At 31.9% G+C, this 18,694-nt stretch overlaps 26 non-coding genes across 26 annotated transcripts; all 26 read left to right on the top strand.

The window, feature by feature from the left end:
- The first annotated feature begins 306 nt into the window (after positions 1-306).
- TRNAV-AAC (transfer RNA valine (anticodon AAC)) lies at positions 307-379 on the top strand. Its single transcript has one exon. It is a non-coding gene; the product is annotated as a tRNA-Val (tRNA).
- An 868-nt stretch (positions 380-1,247) lies between these two features.
- On the top strand, positions 1,248-1,320 carry TRNAV-CAC (transfer RNA valine (anticodon CAC)). Its single transcript has one exon. It is a non-coding gene; the product is annotated as a tRNA-Val (tRNA).
- Positions 1,321-1,752: 432 nt separating this feature from the next.
- Positions 1,753-1,825, top strand: TRNAV-AAC (transfer RNA valine (anticodon AAC)). Its single transcript has one exon. It is a non-coding gene; the product is annotated as a tRNA-Val (tRNA).
- Positions 1,826-2,693: 868 nt separating this feature from the next.
- TRNAV-CAC (transfer RNA valine (anticodon CAC)) lies at positions 2,694-2,766 on the top strand. The gene has a single exon. It is a non-coding gene; the product is annotated as a tRNA-Val (tRNA).
- A 430-nt stretch (positions 2,767-3,196) lies between these two features.
- Positions 3,197-3,269, top strand: TRNAV-AAC (transfer RNA valine (anticodon AAC)). Its single transcript has one exon. It is a non-coding gene; the product is annotated as a tRNA-Val (tRNA).
- Positions 3,270-4,138: 869 nt separating this feature from the next.
- On the top strand, positions 4,139-4,211 carry TRNAV-CAC (transfer RNA valine (anticodon CAC)). The gene has a single exon. It is a non-coding gene; the product is annotated as a tRNA-Val (tRNA).
- A 431-nt stretch (positions 4,212-4,642) lies between these two features.
- Positions 4,643-4,715, top strand: TRNAV-AAC (transfer RNA valine (anticodon AAC)). The gene has a single exon. It is a non-coding gene; the product is annotated as a tRNA-Val (tRNA).
- Positions 4,716-5,583: 868 nt separating this feature from the next.
- On the top strand, positions 5,584-5,656 carry TRNAV-CAC (transfer RNA valine (anticodon CAC)). The gene has a single exon. It is a non-coding gene; the product is annotated as a tRNA-Val (tRNA).
- Positions 5,657-6,087: 431 nt separating this feature from the next.
- Positions 6,088-6,160, top strand: TRNAV-AAC (transfer RNA valine (anticodon AAC)). Its single transcript has one exon. It is a non-coding gene; the product is annotated as a tRNA-Val (tRNA).
- An 868-nt stretch (positions 6,161-7,028) lies between these two features.
- TRNAV-CAC (transfer RNA valine (anticodon CAC)) lies at positions 7,029-7,101 on the top strand. The gene has a single exon. It is a non-coding gene; the product is annotated as a tRNA-Val (tRNA).
- A 431-nt stretch (positions 7,102-7,532) lies between these two features.
- Positions 7,533-7,605, top strand: TRNAV-AAC (transfer RNA valine (anticodon AAC)). Its single transcript has one exon. It is a non-coding gene; the product is annotated as a tRNA-Val (tRNA).
- Positions 7,606-8,473: 868 nt separating this feature from the next.
- TRNAV-CAC (transfer RNA valine (anticodon CAC)) lies at positions 8,474-8,546 on the top strand. The gene has a single exon. It is a non-coding gene; the product is annotated as a tRNA-Val (tRNA).
- A 431-nt stretch (positions 8,547-8,977) lies between these two features.
- On the top strand, positions 8,978-9,050 carry TRNAV-AAC (transfer RNA valine (anticodon AAC)). Its single transcript has one exon. It is a non-coding gene; the product is annotated as a tRNA-Val (tRNA).
- An 868-nt stretch (positions 9,051-9,918) lies between these two features.
- On the top strand, positions 9,919-9,991 carry TRNAV-CAC (transfer RNA valine (anticodon CAC)). Its single transcript has one exon. It is a non-coding gene; the product is annotated as a tRNA-Val (tRNA).
- A 430-nt stretch (positions 9,992-10,421) lies between these two features.
- Positions 10,422-10,494, top strand: TRNAV-AAC (transfer RNA valine (anticodon AAC)). Its single transcript has one exon. It is a non-coding gene; the product is annotated as a tRNA-Val (tRNA).
- An 869-nt stretch (positions 10,495-11,363) lies between these two features.
- Positions 11,364-11,436, top strand: TRNAV-CAC (transfer RNA valine (anticodon CAC)). The gene has a single exon. It is a non-coding gene; the product is annotated as a tRNA-Val (tRNA).
- Positions 11,437-11,867: 431 nt separating this feature from the next.
- On the top strand, positions 11,868-11,940 carry TRNAV-AAC (transfer RNA valine (anticodon AAC)). Its single transcript has one exon. It is a non-coding gene; the product is annotated as a tRNA-Val (tRNA).
- An 869-nt stretch (positions 11,941-12,809) lies between these two features.
- Positions 12,810-12,882, top strand: TRNAV-CAC (transfer RNA valine (anticodon CAC)). The gene has a single exon. It is a non-coding gene; the product is annotated as a tRNA-Val (tRNA).
- A 429-nt stretch (positions 12,883-13,311) lies between these two features.
- Positions 13,312-13,384, top strand: TRNAV-AAC (transfer RNA valine (anticodon AAC)). Its single transcript has one exon. It is a non-coding gene; the product is annotated as a tRNA-Val (tRNA).
- An 868-nt stretch (positions 13,385-14,252) lies between these two features.
- TRNAV-CAC (transfer RNA valine (anticodon CAC)) lies at positions 14,253-14,325 on the top strand. Its single transcript has one exon. It is a non-coding gene; the product is annotated as a tRNA-Val (tRNA).
- Positions 14,326-14,759: 434 nt separating this feature from the next.
- Positions 14,760-14,832, top strand: TRNAV-AAC (transfer RNA valine (anticodon AAC)). The gene has a single exon. It is a non-coding gene; the product is annotated as a tRNA-Val (tRNA).
- Positions 14,833-15,691: 859 nt separating this feature from the next.
- TRNAV-CAC (transfer RNA valine (anticodon CAC)) lies at positions 15,692-15,764 on the top strand. Its single transcript has one exon. It is a non-coding gene; the product is annotated as a tRNA-Val (tRNA).
- Positions 15,765-16,195: 431 nt separating this feature from the next.
- TRNAV-AAC (transfer RNA valine (anticodon AAC)) lies at positions 16,196-16,268 on the top strand. The gene has a single exon. It is a non-coding gene; the product is annotated as a tRNA-Val (tRNA).
- An 868-nt stretch (positions 16,269-17,136) lies between these two features.
- TRNAV-CAC (transfer RNA valine (anticodon CAC)) lies at positions 17,137-17,209 on the top strand. Its single transcript has one exon. It is a non-coding gene; the product is annotated as a tRNA-Val (tRNA).
- Positions 17,210-17,641: 432 nt separating this feature from the next.
- On the top strand, positions 17,642-17,714 carry TRNAV-AAC (transfer RNA valine (anticodon AAC)). Its single transcript has one exon. It is a non-coding gene; the product is annotated as a tRNA-Val (tRNA).
- An 869-nt stretch (positions 17,715-18,583) lies between these two features.
- On the top strand, positions 18,584-18,656 carry TRNAV-CAC (transfer RNA valine (anticodon CAC)). Its single transcript has one exon. It is a non-coding gene; the product is annotated as a tRNA-Val (tRNA).
- The last annotated feature ends 38 nt before the right edge of the window (positions 18,657-18,694 follow it).

Genomic DNA, 18,694 nt, shown 5'->3' with positions numbered 1-18,694 from the left:
CTATCATGCATATTGGATGGTGTTGCATTCATGAAGTACCTGTAGTGTAGAGTTATTCACATTTACCCAATATGCATAAGGTCCCCTGTCAAAATTGGTCAGAAATACATTAAAAATTTTTTTTTTTAGTAAATACAATGATCAGAATTGATAATAAGTGAATGTGTCCTCTTGAAATGCAAAGTGGAAAAATAGCGTCAAAATTATTAGAAAATAGGAAAAAAGTTTAGAAAAAATTATATTTCTAAGAAAAGCATGTGTCATTTGTACTTCCAGACTAGATAGTGATGGGATCCACGAGAGTCAGTTTCTGTAGTGTAGTGGTTATCACGTTCGCCTAACATGCGAAAGGTCCCCAGTTCAAAACTGGGCAGAAACAATGTTTTAGCTTTAGAATTTTAAAACAATGAATTTTTGGGTAAAATGCTCAATAAAAATACAATCAGATAAAAAATGTATTTTAGCATGCCATACTGAATGCCAAAGATCATTTTTTATTGGATGATGGTCGCAAATTTTTCATGTAGTATCTGTAGTGTAGTGATTTCATGTTTGCCTCACACGTGAAAGGTCCCCAGTTCGAAATTGGCAGAAACATATTTAGTTACCTAAACACTTTGAATTCAATAATTTATATTTTGATAACTATATACTGTTGCATTGCTTAATGAAAAAGCAAGCAAAAAATCATATTGCAGAATATCAAAAGTCAATTTCCCTTCTACCATGCATATTGGATGGTGTTGCATTCATAAAGTACCTGTAGTGTAGTATTATTCACATTTAGCCAATATGCATAAGGTTCCCCTTCAAAATTGGTCAGAAATACATTAAAAATAGATTTTTTTATTAAATACAATGATCAGAACTATTAATAAGTGAATGTGTCCTCTTGAAATGCAAAGTGGAAAAAATAGCATAGACATTATTAGAAAATAGAAAAATAAGTTTAGAAATTTTTTTTCTAAGAAAACGGTTTGCCAATGGTACTTCCCGACTCCATAGTGATGAGATCTTCAAAAGTCAGTTTCTGTATTGTAGTGGTTATCACATTCGCCTAAATCACAAAAGGTCCCCAGTTCGAAACTGGGCAGAAATATGCTGTTATCTTTAGAATTTTAAAACAAGGGATTTTTGGTTGAAATGCCAAATAAAAATGCAATCATATAAAAAGTTTATTTCAGAATGCCATAATGTATGTCAAAGATCATTTTTTATTGGATGGCGGGAGATGCTGTTTCCATGTAGTTTCTGTAGTGTAGTGGTTATCACGTTCGCCTCACACGCGAAAGGTCCCCAGTTCGAAACTGGGCAGAAACATATTTTGTTACCTAAACACTTTGAATTCAATAATTTATATTTTGATAACTATCTACTGTTGCATTGCTCAATGAAAAAGCAAGCAAAAATCATATTACAGAATATCAAAAGTCAATTTCCCTTCTATCATGCATATTGGATGGTGTTGAATTCATAAAGTACCTGTAGTGTAGAGTTATTCACATTTACCCAATATGCATAAGGTCCCCTGTCAAAATTGGTCAGAAATACATTAAAAAAAAAGATTTTTTTAGTAAATACAATGATCAGAATTGATAATAAGTGAATGTGTCCTCTTGAAATGCAAAGTGGAAAAATAGCGTCAAAATTATTAGAAAATAGGAAAAAAAGTTTAGAAAAAATTATATTTCTAAGAAAAGCATGGGTCATTTGTACTTCCAGACTAGATAGTGATGGGACCCACAAGAGTCAGTTTCTGTAGTGTAGTGGTTATCACGTTCGCCTAACATGCGAAAGGTCCCCAGTTCAAAACTGGGAAGAAACAATCTTTTAGCTTTAGAATTTTTAAACAATGAATTTTTGGGTAAAATGCTCAATAAAAATACAATCAGATAAAAAGTTTATTTTAGCATGCCATACTGAATGCCAAAGATCATTTTTTATTGGATGATGGTCGCAAATTTTTCATGTAGTATCTGTAGTGTAGTGATTTCATGTTTGCCTCACACGTGAAAGGTCCCCAGTTCGAAATTGGCAGAAACATATTTTGTTACCTAAACACTTTGAATTCAATAATTTATATTTTGATAACTATATACTGTTGCATTGCTTAATGAAAAAGCAAGCAAAAAATCATATTGCAGAATATCAAAAGTCAATTTCCCTTCTACCATGCATATTGGATGGTGTTGCATTCATAAAGTACCTGTAGTGTAGTATTATTCACATTTAGCCAATATGCATAAGGTTCCCCTTCAAAATTGGTCAGAAATACATTAAAAATAGATTTTTTTATTAAATACAATGATCAGAACTATTAATAAGTGAATGTGTCCTCTTGAAATGCAAAGTGGAAAAAATAGCATAGAAATTATTAGAAAATAGAAAAATAAGTTTAGAAATTTTTTTTCTAAGAAAACGGTTTGCCAATGGTACTTCCCGACTCCATAGTGATGAGATCTTCAAAAGTCAGTTTCTGTATTGTAGTGGTTATCACATTCGCCTAAAACACAAAAGGTCCCCAGTTCGAAACTGGGCAGAAATATGCTGTTATCTTTAGAATTTTAAAACAAGAGATTTTTGGTTGAAATGCCAAATAAAAATGCAATCATATAAAAAGTTTATTTCAGAATGCCATAATGTATGTCAAAGATCATTTTTTATTGGATGGCGGGAGATGCTGTTTCCATGTAGTTTCTGTAGTGTAGTGGTTATCACGTTCGCCTCACACGCGAAAGGTCCCCAGTTCGAAACTGGGCAGAAACATATTTTGTTACCTAAACACTTTGAATTCAATAATTTATATTTTGATAACTATCTACTGTTGCATTGCTCAATGAAAAAGCAAGCAAAAATCATATTGCAGAATATCAAAAGTCAATTTCCCTTCTATCATGCATATTGGATGGTGTTGCATTCATGAAGTACCTGTAGTGTAGAGTTATTCACATTTACCCAATATGCATAAGGTCCCCTGTCAAAATTGGTCAGAAATACATTAAAAAAATTTTTTTTTAGTAAATACAATGATCAGAATTGATAATAAGTGAATGTGTCCTCTTGAAATGCAAAGTGGAAAAATAGCGTCAAAATTATTAGAAAATAGGAAAAAAAGTTTAGAAAAAATTATATTTCTAAGAAAAGCATGTGTCATTTGTACTTCCAGACTAGATAGTGATGGGATCCACGAGAGTCAGTTTCTGTAGTGTAGTGGTTATCACGTTCGCCTAACATGCGAAAGGTCCCCAGTTCAAAACTGGGCAGAAACAATCTTTTAGCTTTAGAATTTTAAAACAATGAATTTTTGGGTAAAATGCTCAATAAAAATACAATCAGATAAAAAGTTTATTTTAGCATGCCATACTGAATGCCAAAGATCATTTTTTATTGGATGATGGTCGCAAATTTTTCATGTAGTATCTGTAGTGTAGTGATTTCATGTTTGCCTCACACGTGAAAGGTCCCCAGTTCGAAATTGGCAGAAACTTATTTTGTTACCTAAACACTTTGAATTCAATAATTTATATTTTGATAACTATATACTGTTGCATTGCTTAATGAAAAAGCAAGCAAAAAATCATATTGCAGAATATCAAAAGTCAATTTCCCTTCTACCATGCATATTGGACGGTGTTGCATTCATAAAGTACCTGTAGTGTAGTATTATTCACATTTAGCCAATATGCATAAGGTTCCCCTTCAAAATTGGTCAGAAATACATTAAAAATAGATTTTTTTTATTAAATACAATGATCAGAACTATTAATAAGTGAATGTGTCCTCTTGAAATGCAAAGTGGAAAAAATAGCATAGAAATTATTTGAAAATAGAAAAATAAGTTTAGAAATTTTTTTTCTAAGAAAACGGTTTGCCAATGGTACTTCCCGACTCCATAGTGATGAGATCATCAAAAGTCAGTTTCTGTATTGTAGTGGTTATCACATTCGCCTAAAACACGAAAGGTCCCCAGTTCGAAACTGGGCAGAAATATGCTGTTATCTTTAGAATTTTAAAACAAGGGATTTTTGGTTGAAATGCCAAATAAAAATGCAATCATATAAAAAGTTTATTTCAGAATGCCATAATGTATGTCAAAGATCATTTTTTATTGGATGGTGGGAGATGCTGTTTCCATGTAGTTTCTGTAGTGTAGTGGTTATCACGTTCGCCTCACACGCGAAAGGTCCCCAGTTCGAAACTGGGCAGAAACATATTTTGTTACCTAAACACTTTGAATTCAATAATTTATATTTTGATAACTATCTACTGTTGCATTGCTCAATGAAAAAGCAAGCAAAAATCATATTGCAGAATATCAAAAGTCAATTTCCCTTCTATCATGCATATTGGATGGTGTTGCATTCATAAAGTACCTGTAGTGTAGAGTTATTCACATTTACCCAATATGCATAAGGTCCCCTGTCAAAATTGGTCAGAAATACATTAAAAAAAAGATTTTTTTAGTAAATACAATGATCAGAATTGATAATAAGTGAATGTGTCCTCTTGAAATGCAAAGTGGAAAAATAGCGTCAAAATTATTAGAAAATAGGAAAAAAAGTTTAGAAAAAATTATATTTCTAAGAAAAGCATGTGTCATTTGTACTTCCAGACTAGATAGTGATGGGATCCACGAGAGTCAGTTTCTGTAGTGTAGTGGTTATCACGTTCGCCTAACATGCGAAAGGTCCCCAGTTCAAAACTGGGCAGAAACAATCTTTTAGCTTTAGAATTTTAAAACAATGAATTTTTGGGTAAAATGCTCAATAAAAATACAATCAGATAAAAAATGTATTTTAGCATGCCATACTGAATGCCAAAGATCATTTTTTATTGGATGATGGTCGCAAATTTTTCATGTAGTATCTGTAGTGTAGTGATTTCATGTTTGCCTCACACGTGAAAGGTCCCCAGTTCGAAATTGGCAGAAACATATTTAGTTACCTAAACACTTTGAATTCAATAATTTATATTTTGATAACTATATACTGTTGCATTGCTTAATGAAAAAGCAAGCAAAAAATCATATTGCAGAATATCAAAAGTCAATTTCCCTTCTACCATGCATATTGGATGGTGTTGCATTCATAAAGTACCTGTAGTGTAGTATTATTCACATTTAGCCAATATGCATAAGGTTCCCCTTCAAAATTGGTCAGAAATACATTAAAAATAGATTTTTTTATTAAATACAATGATCAGAACTATTAATAAGTGAATGTGTCCTCTTGAAATGCAAAGTGGAAAAAATAGCATAGACATTATTAGAAAATAGAAAAATAAGTTTAGAAATTTTTTTTCTAAGAAAACGGTTTGCCAATGGTACTTCCCGACTCCATAGTGATGAGATCTTCAAAAGTCAGTTTCTGTATTGTAGTGGTTATCACATTCGCCTAAATCACAAAAGGTCCCCAGTTCGAAACTGGGCAGAAATATGCTGTTATCTTTAGAATTTTAAAACAAGGGATTTTTGGTTGAAATGCCAAATAAAAATGCAATCATATAAAAAGTTTATTTCAGAATGCCATAATGTATGTCAAAGATCATTTTTTATTGGATGGCGGGAGATGCTGTTTCCATGTAGTTTCTGTAGTGTAGTGGTTATCACGTTCGCCTCACACGCGAAAGGTCCCCAGTTCGAAACTGGGCAGAAACATATTTTGTTACCTAAACACTTTGAATTCAATAATTTATATTTTGATAACTATCTACTGTTGCATTGCTCAATGAAAAAGCAAGCAAAAATCATATTACAGAATATCAAAAGTCAATTTCCCTTCTATCATGCATATTGGATGGTGTTGAATTCATAAAGTACCTGTAGTGTAGAGTTATTCACATTTACCCAATATGCATAAGGTCCCCTGTCAAAATTGGTCAGAAATACATTAAAAAAAAGATTTTTTTAGTAAATACAATGATCAGAATTGATAATAAGTGAATGTGTCCTCTTGAAATGCAAAGTGGAAAAATAGCGTCAAAATTATTAGAAAATAGGAAAAAAAGTTTAGAAAAAATTATATTTCTAAGAAAAGCATGGGTCATTTGTACTTCCAGACTAGATAGTGATGGGACCCACAAGAGTCAGTTTCTGTAGTGTAGTGGTTATCACGTTCGCCTAACATGCGAAAGGTCCCCAGTTCAAAACTGGGAAGAAACAATCTTTTAGCTTTAGAATTTTTAAACAATGAATTTTTGGGTAAAATGCTCAATAAAAATACAATCAGATAAAAAGTTTATTTTAGCATGCCATACTGAATGCCAAAGATCATTTTTTATTGGATGATGGTCGCAAATTTTTCATGTAGTATCTGTAGTGTAGTGATTTCATGTTTGCCTCACACGTGAAAGGTCCCCAGTTCGAAATTGGCAGAAACATATTTTGTTACCTAAACACTTTGAATTCAATAATTTATATTTTGATAACTATATACTGTTGCATTGCTTAATGAAAAAGCAAGCAAAAAATCATATTGCAGAATATCAAAAGTCAATTTCCCTTCTACCATGCATATTGGATGGTGTTGCATTCATAAAGTACCTGTAGTGTAGTATTATTCACATTTAGCCAATATGCATAAGGTTCCCCTTCAAAATTGGTCAGAAATACATTAAAAATAGATTTTTTTATTAAATACAATGATCAGAACTATTAATAAGTGAATGTGTCCTCTTGAAATGCAAAGTGGAAAAAATAGCATAGAAATTATTAGAAAATAGAAAAATAAGTTTAGAAATTTTTTTTCTAAGAAAACGGTTTGCCAATGGTACTTCCCGACTCCATAGTGATGAGATCTTCAAAAGTCAGTTTCTGTATTGTAGTGGTTATCACATTCGCCTAAAACACAAAAGGTCCCCAGTTCGAAACTGGGCAGAAATATGCTGTTATCTTTAGAATTTTAAAACAAGAGATTTTTGGTTGAAATGCCAAATAAAAATGCAATCATATAAAAAGTTTATTTCAGAATGCCATAATGTATGTCAAAGATCATTTTTTATTGGATGGCGGGAGATGCTGTTTCCATGTAGTTTCTGTAGTGTAGTGGTTATCACGTTCGCCTCACACGCGAAAGGTCCCCAGTTCGAAACTGGGCAGAAACATATTTTGTTACCTAAACACTTTGAATTCAATAATTTATATTTTGATAACTATCTACTGTTGCATTGCTCAATGAAAAAGCAAGCAAAAATCATATTGCAGAATATCAAAAGTCAATTTCCCTTCTATCATGCATATTGGATGGTGTTGCATTCATAAAGTACCTGTAGTGTAGAGTTATTCACATTTACCCAATATGCATAAGGTCCCCTGTCAAAATTGGTCAGAAATACATTAAAAAAAAGATTTTTTTAGTAAATACAATGATCAGAATTGATAATAAGTGAATGTGTCCTCTTGAAATGCAAAGTGGAAAAATAGCGTCAAAATTATTAGAAAATAGGAAAAAAAGTTTAGAAAAAATTATATTTCTAAGAAAAGCATGTGTCATTTGTACTTCCAGACTAGATAGTGATGGGATCCACGAGAGTCAGTTTCTGTAGTGTAGTGGTTATCACGTTCGCCTAACATGCGAAAGGTCCCCAGTTCAAAACTGGGCAGAATCAATCTTTTAGCTTTAGAATTTTAAAACAATGAATTTTTGGGTAAAATGCTCAATAAAAATACAATCAGATAAAAAATGTATTTTAGCATGCCATACTGAATGCCAAAGATCATTTTTTATTGGATGATGGTCGCAAATTTTTCATGTAGTATCTGTAGTGTAGTGATTTCATGTTTGCCTCACACGTGAAAGGTCCCCAGTTCGAAATTGGCAGAAACATATTTAGTTACCTAAACACTTTGAATTCAATAATTTATATTTTGATAACTATATACTGTTGCATTGCTTAATGAAAAAGCAAGCAAAAAATCATATTGCAGAATATCAAAAGTCAATTTCCCTTCTACCATGCATATTGGATGGTGTTGCATTCATAAAGTACCTGTAGTGTAGTATTATTCACATTTAGCCAATATGCATAAGGTTCCCCTTCAAAATTGGTCAGAAATACATTAAAAATAGATTTTTTTATTAAATACAATGATCAGAACTATTAATAAGTGAATGTGTCCTCTTGAAATGCAAAGTGGAAAAAATAGCATAGACATTATTAGAAAATAGAAAAATAAGTTTAGAAATTTTTTTTCTAAGAAAACGGTTTGCCAATGGTACTTCCCAACTCCATAGTGATGAGATCTTCAAAAGTCAGTTTCTGTATTGTAGTGGTTATCACATTCGCCTAAATCACAAAAGGTCCCCAGTTCGAAACTGGGCAGAAATATGCTGTTATCTTTAGAATTTTAAAACAAGGGATTTTTGGTTGAAATGCCAAATAAAAATGCAATCATATAAAAAGTTTATTTCAGAATGCCATAATGTATGTCAAAGATCATTTTTTATTGGATGGCGGGAGATGCTGTTTCCATGTAGTTTCTGTAGTGTAGTGGTTATCACGTTCGCCTCACACGCGAAAGGTCCCCAGTTCGAAACTGTGCAGAAACATATTTTGTTACCTAAACACTTTGAATTCAATAATTTATATTTTGATAACTATCTACTGTTGCATTGCTCAATGAAAAAGCAAGCAAAAATCATATTACAGAATATCAAAAGTCAATTTCCCTTCTATCATGCATATTGGATGGTGTTGAATTCATAAAGTACCTGTAGTGTAGAGTTATTCACATTTACCCAATATGCATAAGGTCCCCTGTCAAAATTGGTCAGAAATACATTAAAAAAAAGATTTTTTTAGTAAATACAATGATCAGAATTGATAATAAGTGAATGTGTCCTCTTGAAATGCAAAGTGGAAAAATAGCGTCAAAATTATTAGAAAATAGGAAAAAAAGTTTAGAAAAAATTATATTTCTAAGAAAAGCATGGGTCATTTGTACTTCCAGACTAGATAGTGATGGGACCCACAAGAGTCAGTTTCTGTAGTGTAGTGGTTATCACGTTCGCCTAACATGCGAAAGGTCCCCAGTTCAAAACTGGGAAGAAACAATCTTTTAGCTTTAGAATTTTTAAACAATGAATTTTTGGGTAAAATGCTCAATAAAAATACAATCAGATAAAAAGTTTATTTTAGCATGCCATACTGAATGCCAAAGATCATTTTTTATTGGATGATGGTCGCAAATTTTTCATGTAGTATCTGTAGTGTAGTGATTTCATGTTTGCCTCACACGTGAAAGGTCCCCAGTTCGAAATTGGCAGAAACATATTTTGTTACCTAAACACTTTGAATTCAATAATTTATATTTTGATAACTATATACTGTTGCATTGCTTAATGAAAAAGCAAGCAAAAAATCATATTGCAGAATATCAAAAGTCAATTTCCCTTCTACCATGCATATTGGATGGTGTTGCATTCATAAAGTACCTGTAGTGTAGTATTATTCACATTTAGCCAATATGCATAAGGTTCCCCTTCAAAATTGGTCAGAAATACATTAAAAATAGATTTTTTTATTAAATACAATGATCAGAACTATTAATAAGTGAATGTGTCCTCTTGAAATGCAAAGTGGAAAAAATAGCATAGAAATTATTAGAAAATAGAAAAATAAGTTTAGAAATTTTTTTTCTAAGAAAACGGTTTGCCAATGGTACTTCCCGACTCCATAGTGATGAGATCTTCAAAAGTCAGTTTCTGTATTGTAGTGGTTATCACATTCGCCTAAAACACAAAAGGTCCCCAGTTCGAAACTGGGCAGAAATATGCTGTTATCTTTAGAATTTTAAAACAAGAGATTTTTGGTTGAAATGCCAAATAAAAATGCAATCATATAAAAAGTTTATTTCAGAATGCCATAATGTATGTCAAAGATCATTTTTTATTGGATGGCGGGAGATGCTGTTTCCATGTAGTTTCTGTAGTGTAGTGGTTATCACGTTCGCCTCACACGCGAAAGGTCCCCAGTTCGAAACTGGGCAGAAACATATTTTGTTACCTAAACACTTTGAATTCAATAATTTATATTTTGATAACTATCTACTGTTGCATTGCTCAATGAAAAAGCAAGCAAAAATCATATTGCAGAATATCAAAAGTCAATTTCCCTTCTATCATGCATATTGGATGGTGTTGCATTCATGAAGTACCTGTAGTGTAGAGTTATTCACATTTACCCAATATGCATAAGGTCCCCTGTCAAAATTGGTCAGAAATACATTAAAAAAAATTTTTTTTAGTAAATACAATGATCAGAATTGATAATAAGTGAATGTGTCCTCTTGAAATGCAAAGTGGAAAAATAGCGTCAAAATTATTAGAAAATAGGAAAAAAAGTTTAGAAAAAATTATATTTCTAAGAAAAGCATGTGTCATTTGTACTTCCAGACTAGATAGTGATGGGATCCACGAGAGTCAGTTTCTGTAGTGTAGTGGTTATCACGTTCGCCTAACATGCGAAAGATCCCCAGTTCAAAACTGGGCAGAAACAATCTTTTAGCTTTAGAATTTTAAAACAATGAATTTTTGGGTAAAATGCTCAATAAAAATACAATCAGATAAAAAGTTTATTTTAGCATGCCATACTGAATGCCAAAGATCATTTTTTATTGGATGATGGTCGCAAATTTTTCATGTAGTATCTGTAGTGTAGTGATTTCATGTTTGCCTCACACGTGAAAGGTCCCCAGTTCGAAATTGGCAGAAACTTATTTTGTTACCTAAACACTTTGAATTCAATAATTTATATTTTGATAACTATATACTGTTGCATTGCTTAATGAAAAAGCAAGCAAAAAATCATATTGCAGAATATCAAAAGTCAATTTCCCTTCTACCATGCATATTGGACGGTGTTGCATTCATAAAGTACCTGTAGTGTAGTATTATTCACATTTAGCCAATATGCATAAGGTTCCCCTTCAAAATTGGTCAGAAATACATTAAAAATAGATTTTTTTTATTAAATACAATGATCAGAACTATTAATAAGTGAATGTGTCCTCTTGAAATGCAAAGTGGAAAAAATAGCATAGAAATTATTTGAAAATAGAAAAATAAGTTTAGAAATTTTTTTTCTAAGAAAACGGTTTGCCAATGGTACTTCCCGACTCCATAGTGATGAGATCATCAAAAGTCAGTTTCTGTATTGTAGTGGTTATCACATTCGCCTAAAACACGAAAGGTCCCCAGTTCGAAACTGGGCAGAAATATGCTGTTATCTTTAGAATTTTAAAACAAGGGATTTTTGGTTGAAATGCCAAATAAAAATGCAATCATATAAAAAGTTTATTTCAGAATGCCATAATGTATGTCAAAGATCATTTTTTATTGGATGGTGGGAGATGCTGTTTCCATGTAGTTTCTGTAGTGTAGTGGTTATCACGTTCGCCTCACACGCGAAAGGTCCCCAGTTCGAAACTGGGCAGAAACATGTTTTGTTACCTAAACACTTTGAATTCAATAATTTATATTTTGATAACTATCTACTGTTGCATTGCTCAATGAAAAAGCAAGCAAAAATCATATTGCAGAATATCAAAAGTCAATTTCCCTTCTATCATGCATATTGGATGGTGTTGCATTCATAAAGTACCTGTAGTGTAGAGTTATTCACATTTACCCAATATGCATAAGGTCCCCTGTCAAAATTGGTCAGAAATACATTAAAAAAAAGATTTTTTTAGTAAATACAATGATCAGAATTGATAATAAGTGAATGTGTCCTCTTGAAATGCAAAGTGGAAAAATAGCGTCAAAATTATTAGAAAATAGGAAAAAAAGTTTAGAAAAAATTATATTTCTAAGAAAAGCATGTGTCATTTGTACTTTCAGACTAGATAGTGATGGGTCCCACGAGAGTCAGTTTCTGTAGTGTAGTGGTTATCACGTTTGCCTAACATGCGAAAGATCCCCAGTTCGAAACTGGGCAGAAACAATCTTTTAGCTTTAGAATTTTAAAACAATGAATTTTTGGGTAAAATGCTCAATAAAAATACAATCAGATAAAAAGTTTATTTTAGCATGCCATACTGAATGCCAAAGATCATTTTTTATTGGATGATGGTCGCAAATTTTTCATGTAGTATCTGTAGTGTAGTGATTTCATGTTTGCCTCACACGTGAAAGGTCCCCAGTTCGAAATTGGCAGAAACATATTTTGTTACCTAAACACTTTGAATTCAATAATTTATATTTTGATAACTATATACTGTTGCATTGCTTAATGAAAAAGCAAGCAAAAAATCATATTGCAGAATATCAAAAGTAAATTTCCCTTCTACCATGCATATTGGATGGTGTTGCATTCATAAAGTACCTGTAGTGTAGTATTATTCACATTTAGCCAATATGCATAAGGTTCCCCTTCAAAATTGGTCAGAAATACATTAAAAATAGATTTTTTTTATTAAATACAATGATCAGAACTATTAATAAGTGAATGTGTCCTCTTGAAATGCAAAGTGGAAAAAATAGCATAGAAATTATTAGAAAATAGAAAAATAAGTTTAGAAATTTTTTTTCTAAGAAAACGGTTTGCCAATGGTACTTCCCGACTCCATAGTGATGAGATCTTCAAAAGTCAGTTTCTGTATTGTAGTGGTTATCACATTCGCCTAAAACACAAAAGGTCCCCAGTTCGAAACTGGGCAGAAATATGCTGTTATCTTTAGAATTTTAAAACAAGAGATTTTTGGTTGAAATGCCAAATAAAAATGCAATCATATAAAAAGTTTATTTCAGAATGCCATAATGTATGTCAAAGATCATTTTTTATTGGATGGCGGGAGATGCTGTTTCCATGTAGTTTCTGTAGTGTAGTGGTTATCACGTTTGCCTCACACGCGAAAGGTCCCCAGTTCGAAACTGGGCAGAAACATATTTTGTTACCTAAACACTTTGAATTCAATAATTTATATTTTGATAACTATCTACTGTTGCATTGCTCAATGAAAAAGCAAGCAAAAATCATATTGCAGAATATCAAAAGTCAATTTCCCTTCTATCATGCATATTGGATGGTGTTGCATTCATGAAGTACCTGTAGTGTAGAGTTATTCACATTTACCCAATATGCATAAGGTCCCCCATCAAAATTGGTCAGAAATACATTAAAAAAAAATTTTTTTAGTAAATACAATGATCAGAATTGATAATAAGTGAATGTGTCCTCTTGAAATGCAAAGTGGAAAAATAGCGTCAAAATTATTAGAAAATAGGAAAAAAGTTTAGAAAAAATTATATTTCTAAGAAAAGCATGTGTCATTTTTACTTCCAGACTAGATAGTGATGGGATCCACGAGAGTCAGTTTCTGTAGTGTAGTGGTTATCACGTTCGCCTAACATGCGAAAGGTCCCCAGTTCGAAACTGGGCAGAAACAATCTTTTAGCTTTAGAATTTTAAAACAATGAATTTTTGGGTAAAATGCTCAATAAAAATACAATCAGATAAAAAGTTTATTTTAGCATGCCATACTGAATGCCAAAGATCATTTTTTATTGGATGATGGTCGCAAATTTTTCATGTAGTATCTGTAGTGTAGTGATTTCATGTTTGCCTCACACGTGAAAGGTCCCCAGTTTGAAATTGGCAGAAACATATTTTGTTACCTAAACACTTTGAATTCAATAATTTATATTTTGATAACTATATACTGTTGCATTGCTTAATGAAAAAGCAAGCAAAAAATCATATTGCAGAATATCAAAAGTCAATTTCCCTTCTACCATGCATATTGGATGGTGTTGCATTCATAAAGTACCTGTAGTGTAGTATTATTCACATTTAGCCAATATGCATAAGGTTCCCCTTCAAAATTGGTCAGAAATACATTAAAAATAGATTTTTTTATTAAATACAATGATCAGAACTATTAATAAGTGAATGTGTCCTCTTGAAATGCAAAGTGGAAAAAATAGCATAGACATTATTAGAAAATAGAAAAATAAGTTTAGAAATTTTTTTTCTAAGAAAACGGTTTGCCAATGGTACTTCCCGACTCCATGGTGATGAGATCTTCAAAAGTCAGTTTCTGTATTGTAGTGGTTATCACATTCGCCTAAAACACAAAAGGTCCCCAGTTCGAAACTGGGCAGAAATATGCTGTTATCTTTAGAATTTTAAAACAAGGGATTTTTGGTTGAAATGCCAAATAAAAATGCAATCATATAAAAAGTTTATTTCAGAATGCCATAATGTATGTCAAATATCATTTTTTATTGAATGGCGGGAGATGCTGTTTCCATGTAGTTTCTGTAGTGTAGTGGTTATCACGTTCGCCTCACACGCGAAAGGTCCCCAGTTCGAAACTGGGCAGAAACATATTTTGTTACCTAAACACTTTGAATTCAATAATTTATATTTTGATAACTATCTACTGTTGCATTGCTCAATGAAAAAGCAAGCAAAAATCATATTGCAGAATATCAAAAGTCAATTTCCCTTCTATCATGCATATTGGATGGTGTTGCATTCATGAAGTACCTGTAGTGTAGAGTTATTCACATTTACCCAATATGCATAAGGTCCCCCGTCAAAATTGGTCAGAAATACATTAAAAAAAAGATTTTTTTTTAGTAAATACAATGATCAGAATTGATAATAAGTGAATGTGTCCTCTTGAAAAGCAAAGTGGAAAAATATCATCAAAATTATTAGAAAATAGGAAAAAAATTTTTAGAAAAAATTATATTTCTAAGAAAAGCATGTGTCATTTGTACTTCCAGACTAGATAGTGATGGGATCCACGAGAGTCAGTTTCTGTAGTGTAGTGGTTATCACGTTCGCCTAACACGCGAAAGGTCCCCAGTTCGAAACTGGGCAGAAACAATCTTTTAGCTTTAGAATTTTAAAACAATGAATTTTTGGGTAAAATGCTCAATAAAAATACAATCAGATAAAAAGTTTATTTTAGCATGCCATACTGAATGCCAAAGATCATTTTTTATTGGATGATGGTCGCAAATTTTTCATGTAGTATCTGTAGTGTAGTGATTTCATGTTTGCCTCACACGTGAAAGGTCCCCAGTTCGAAATTGGCAGAAACATATTTTGTTACCTAAACACTTTGAATTCAATAATTTATATTTTGATAACTATATACTGTTGCATTGCTTAATGAAAAAGCAAGCAAAAAATCATATTGCAGAATATCAAAAGTCAATTTCCCTTCTACCATGCATATTGGATGGTGTTGCATTCATAAAGTACCTGTAGTGTAGTATTATTCACATTTAGCCAATATGCATAAGGTAAATTGGTCAGAAATACATTAAAAATAGATTTTTTTATTAAATACAATGATCAGAACTATTAATAAGTGAATGTGTCCTCTTGAAATGCAAAGTGGAAAAAATAGCATAGAAATTATTAGAAAATAGAAAAATAAGTTTAGAAATTTTTTTTCTAAGAAAACTGTTTGCCAATGGTACTTCCCGACTCCATAGTGATGAGATCTTCAAAAGTCAGTTTCTGTATTGTAGTGGTTATCACATTCGCCTAAAACACAAAAGGTCCCCAGTTCGAAACTGGGCAGAAATATGCTGTTATCTTTAGAATTTTAAAACAAGGGATTTTTGGTTGAAATGCCAAATAAAAATGCAATCATATAAAAAGTTTATTTCAGAATGCCATAATGTATGTCAAAGATCATTTTTTATTGGATGGCGGGAGATGCTGTTTTCATGTAGTTTCTGTAGTGTAGTGGTTATCACGTTCGCCTCACACGCGAAAGGTCCCCAGTTCGAAACTGGGCAGAAACATGTTTTGTTACCTAAACACTTTGAATTCAATAATTTATATTTTGATAACTATCTACTGTTGCATTGCTCAATGAAAAAGCAAGCAAAAATCATATTGCAGAATATCAAAAGTCAATTTCCCTTCTATCATGCATATTGGATGGTGTTGCATTCATGAAGTACCTGTAGTGTAGAGTTATTCACATTTACCCAATATGTATAAGGTCCCCTGTCAAAATTGGTCAGAAATACATTAAAAAAAAGATTTTTTTAGTATATATAATGATCAGAATTGATAATAAGTGAATGTGTCCTCTTGAAATGCAAAGTGGAAAAATAGCGTCAAAATTATTAGAAAATAGGAAAAAAAGTTTAGAAAAAATTATATTTCTAAGAAAAGCATGTGTCATTTGTACTTCCAGACTAGATAGTGATGGGATCCACAAGAGTCAGTTTCTGTAGTGTAGTGGTTATCACGTTCGCCTAACATGCGAAAGGTCCCCAGTTCAAAACTGGGCAGAAACAATCTTTTAGCTTTAGAATTTTAAAACAATGAATTTTTGGGTAAAATGCTCAATAAAAATACAATCAGATAAAAAGTTTATTTTAGCATGCCATACTGAATGCCAAAGATCATTTTTTATTGGATGATGGTCGCAAATTTTTCATGTAGTATCTGTAGTATAGTGATTTCATGTTTGCCTCACACGTGAAAGGTCCCCAGTTCGAAATTGGCAGAAACATATTTTGTTACCTAAACACTTTGAATTCAATAATTTATATTTTGATAACTATATACTGTTGCATTGCTTAATGAAAAAGCAAGCAAAAAATCATATTGCAGAATATCAAAAGTCAATTTCCCTTCTACCATGCATATTGGATGGTGCTGCATTCATAAAGTACCTGTAGTGTAGTATTATTCACATTTAGCCAATATGCATAAGGTTCCCCTTCAAAATTGGTCAGAAATACATTAAAAATAGATTTTTTTATTAAATACAATGATCAGAACTATTAATAAGTGAATGTGTCCTCTTGAAATGCAAAGTGGAAAAAATAGCATAGACATTATTAGAAAATAGAAAAATAAGTTTAGAAATTTTTTTTCTAAGAAAACGGTTTGCCAATGGTACTTCACGACTCCATAGTGATGAGATCTTCAAAAGTCAGTTTCTGTATTGTAGTGGTTATCACATTCGCCTAAAACACAAAAGGTCCCCAGTTCGAAACTGGGCAAAAATATGCTGTTATCTTTAGAATTTTAAAACAAGGGATTTTTGGTTGAAATGCCAAATAAAAATGCAATCATATAAAAAGTTTATTTCAGAATGCCATAATGTATGTCAAAGATCATTTTTTATTGGATGGCGGGAGATGCTGTTTCCATGTAGTTTCTGTAGTGTAGTGGTTATCACGTTCGCCTCACACGCGAAAGGTTCCCAGTACGAAACTGGGCAGAAACATTTTTTGTTACCTAAACACTTTGAATTCAATAATTTATATTTTGATAACTATCTACTGTTGCATTGCTCAATGAAAAAGCAAGCAAAAATCATATTGCAGAATATCAAAAGTCAATTTCCCTTCTATCATGCATATTGGATGGTGTTGCATTCATGAAGTACCTGTAATGTAGAGTTATTCACATTTACCCAACATGCATAAGGTCCCCCTTCAAAATTGGTCAGAAATACATTAAAAAAAAGATTTTTTTAGTAAATACAATGATCAGAATTGATAATAAGTGAATGTGTCCTCTTGAAATGCAAAGTGGAAAAATAGCTTCAAAATTATTAGAAAATAGGAAAAAAAGTTTAGAAAAAAATTATATTTCTAAGAAAAGCATGTGTCATTTGTACTTCCAGACTAGGTAGTGATGGGACCCACGAAAGTCAGTTTCTGTAGTGTAGTGGTTATCACGTTCGCCTAACATGCGAAAGGTCCCCAGTTCGAAACTGGGCAGAAACAATCTTTTAGCTTTAGAATTTTAAAACAATGAATTTTTGGGTAAAATGCTCAATAAAAATACAATCAGATAAAAAGTTTATTTTAGCATGCCATACTGAATGCCAAAGATCATTTTTTATTGGATGATGGTCGCAAATTTTTCATGTAGTATCTGTAGTGTAGTGATTTCATGTTTGCCTCACACGTGAAAGGTCCCCAGTTCGAAATTGGCAGAAACATATTTTGTTACCTAAACACTTTGAATTCAATAATTTATATTTTGATAACTATATACTGTTGCATTGCTTAATGAAAAAGCAAGCAAAAAATCATATTGCAGAATATCAAAAGTCAATTTCCCTTCTACCATGCATATTGGATGGTGTTGCATTCATAAAGTACCTGTAGTGTAGTATTATTCACATTTAGCCAATATGCATAAGGTTCCCCTTCAAAATTGGTCAGAAATACATTAAAAATAGATTTTTTTTATTAAATACAATGATCAGAACTATTAATAAGTGAATGTGTCCTCTTGAAATGCAAAGTGGAAAAAATAGCATAGAAATTATTAGAAAATAGAAAAATAAGTTTAGAAATTTTTTTTCTAAGAAAACGGTTTGCCAATGGTACTTCCCGACTCCATAGTGATGAGATCTTCAAAAGTCAGTTTCTGTATTGTAGTGGTTATCACATTCGCCTAAAACACAAAAGGTCCCCAGTTCGAAACTGGGCAGAAATATGCTGTTATCTTTAGAATTTTAAAACAAGGGATTTTTGGTTGAAATGCCAAATAAAAATGCAATCATATAAAAAGTTCATTTCAGAATGCCATAATGTATGTCATAGATCATTTTTTATTGGATGGCGGGAGATGCTGTTTCCATGTAGTTTCTGTAGTGTAGTGGTTATCACGTTTGCCTCACACGCGAAAGGTCCCCAGTTCGAAACTGGGCAGAAACATATTTTGTTACCTAAACACTTTGAATTCAATAATTTAT

This window comes from Pseudophryne corroboree, chromosome 4 (genome assembly GCF_028390025.1).
Source record: "Pseudophryne corroboree isolate aPseCor3 chromosome 4, aPseCor3.hap2, whole genome shotgun sequence".
Classification (NCBI taxonomy): Eukaryota; Metazoa; Chordata; class Amphibia; order Anura; family Myobatrachidae; genus Pseudophryne; species Pseudophryne corroboree.
This window is presented reverse-complemented; position numbering and strand designations above follow the sequence as displayed.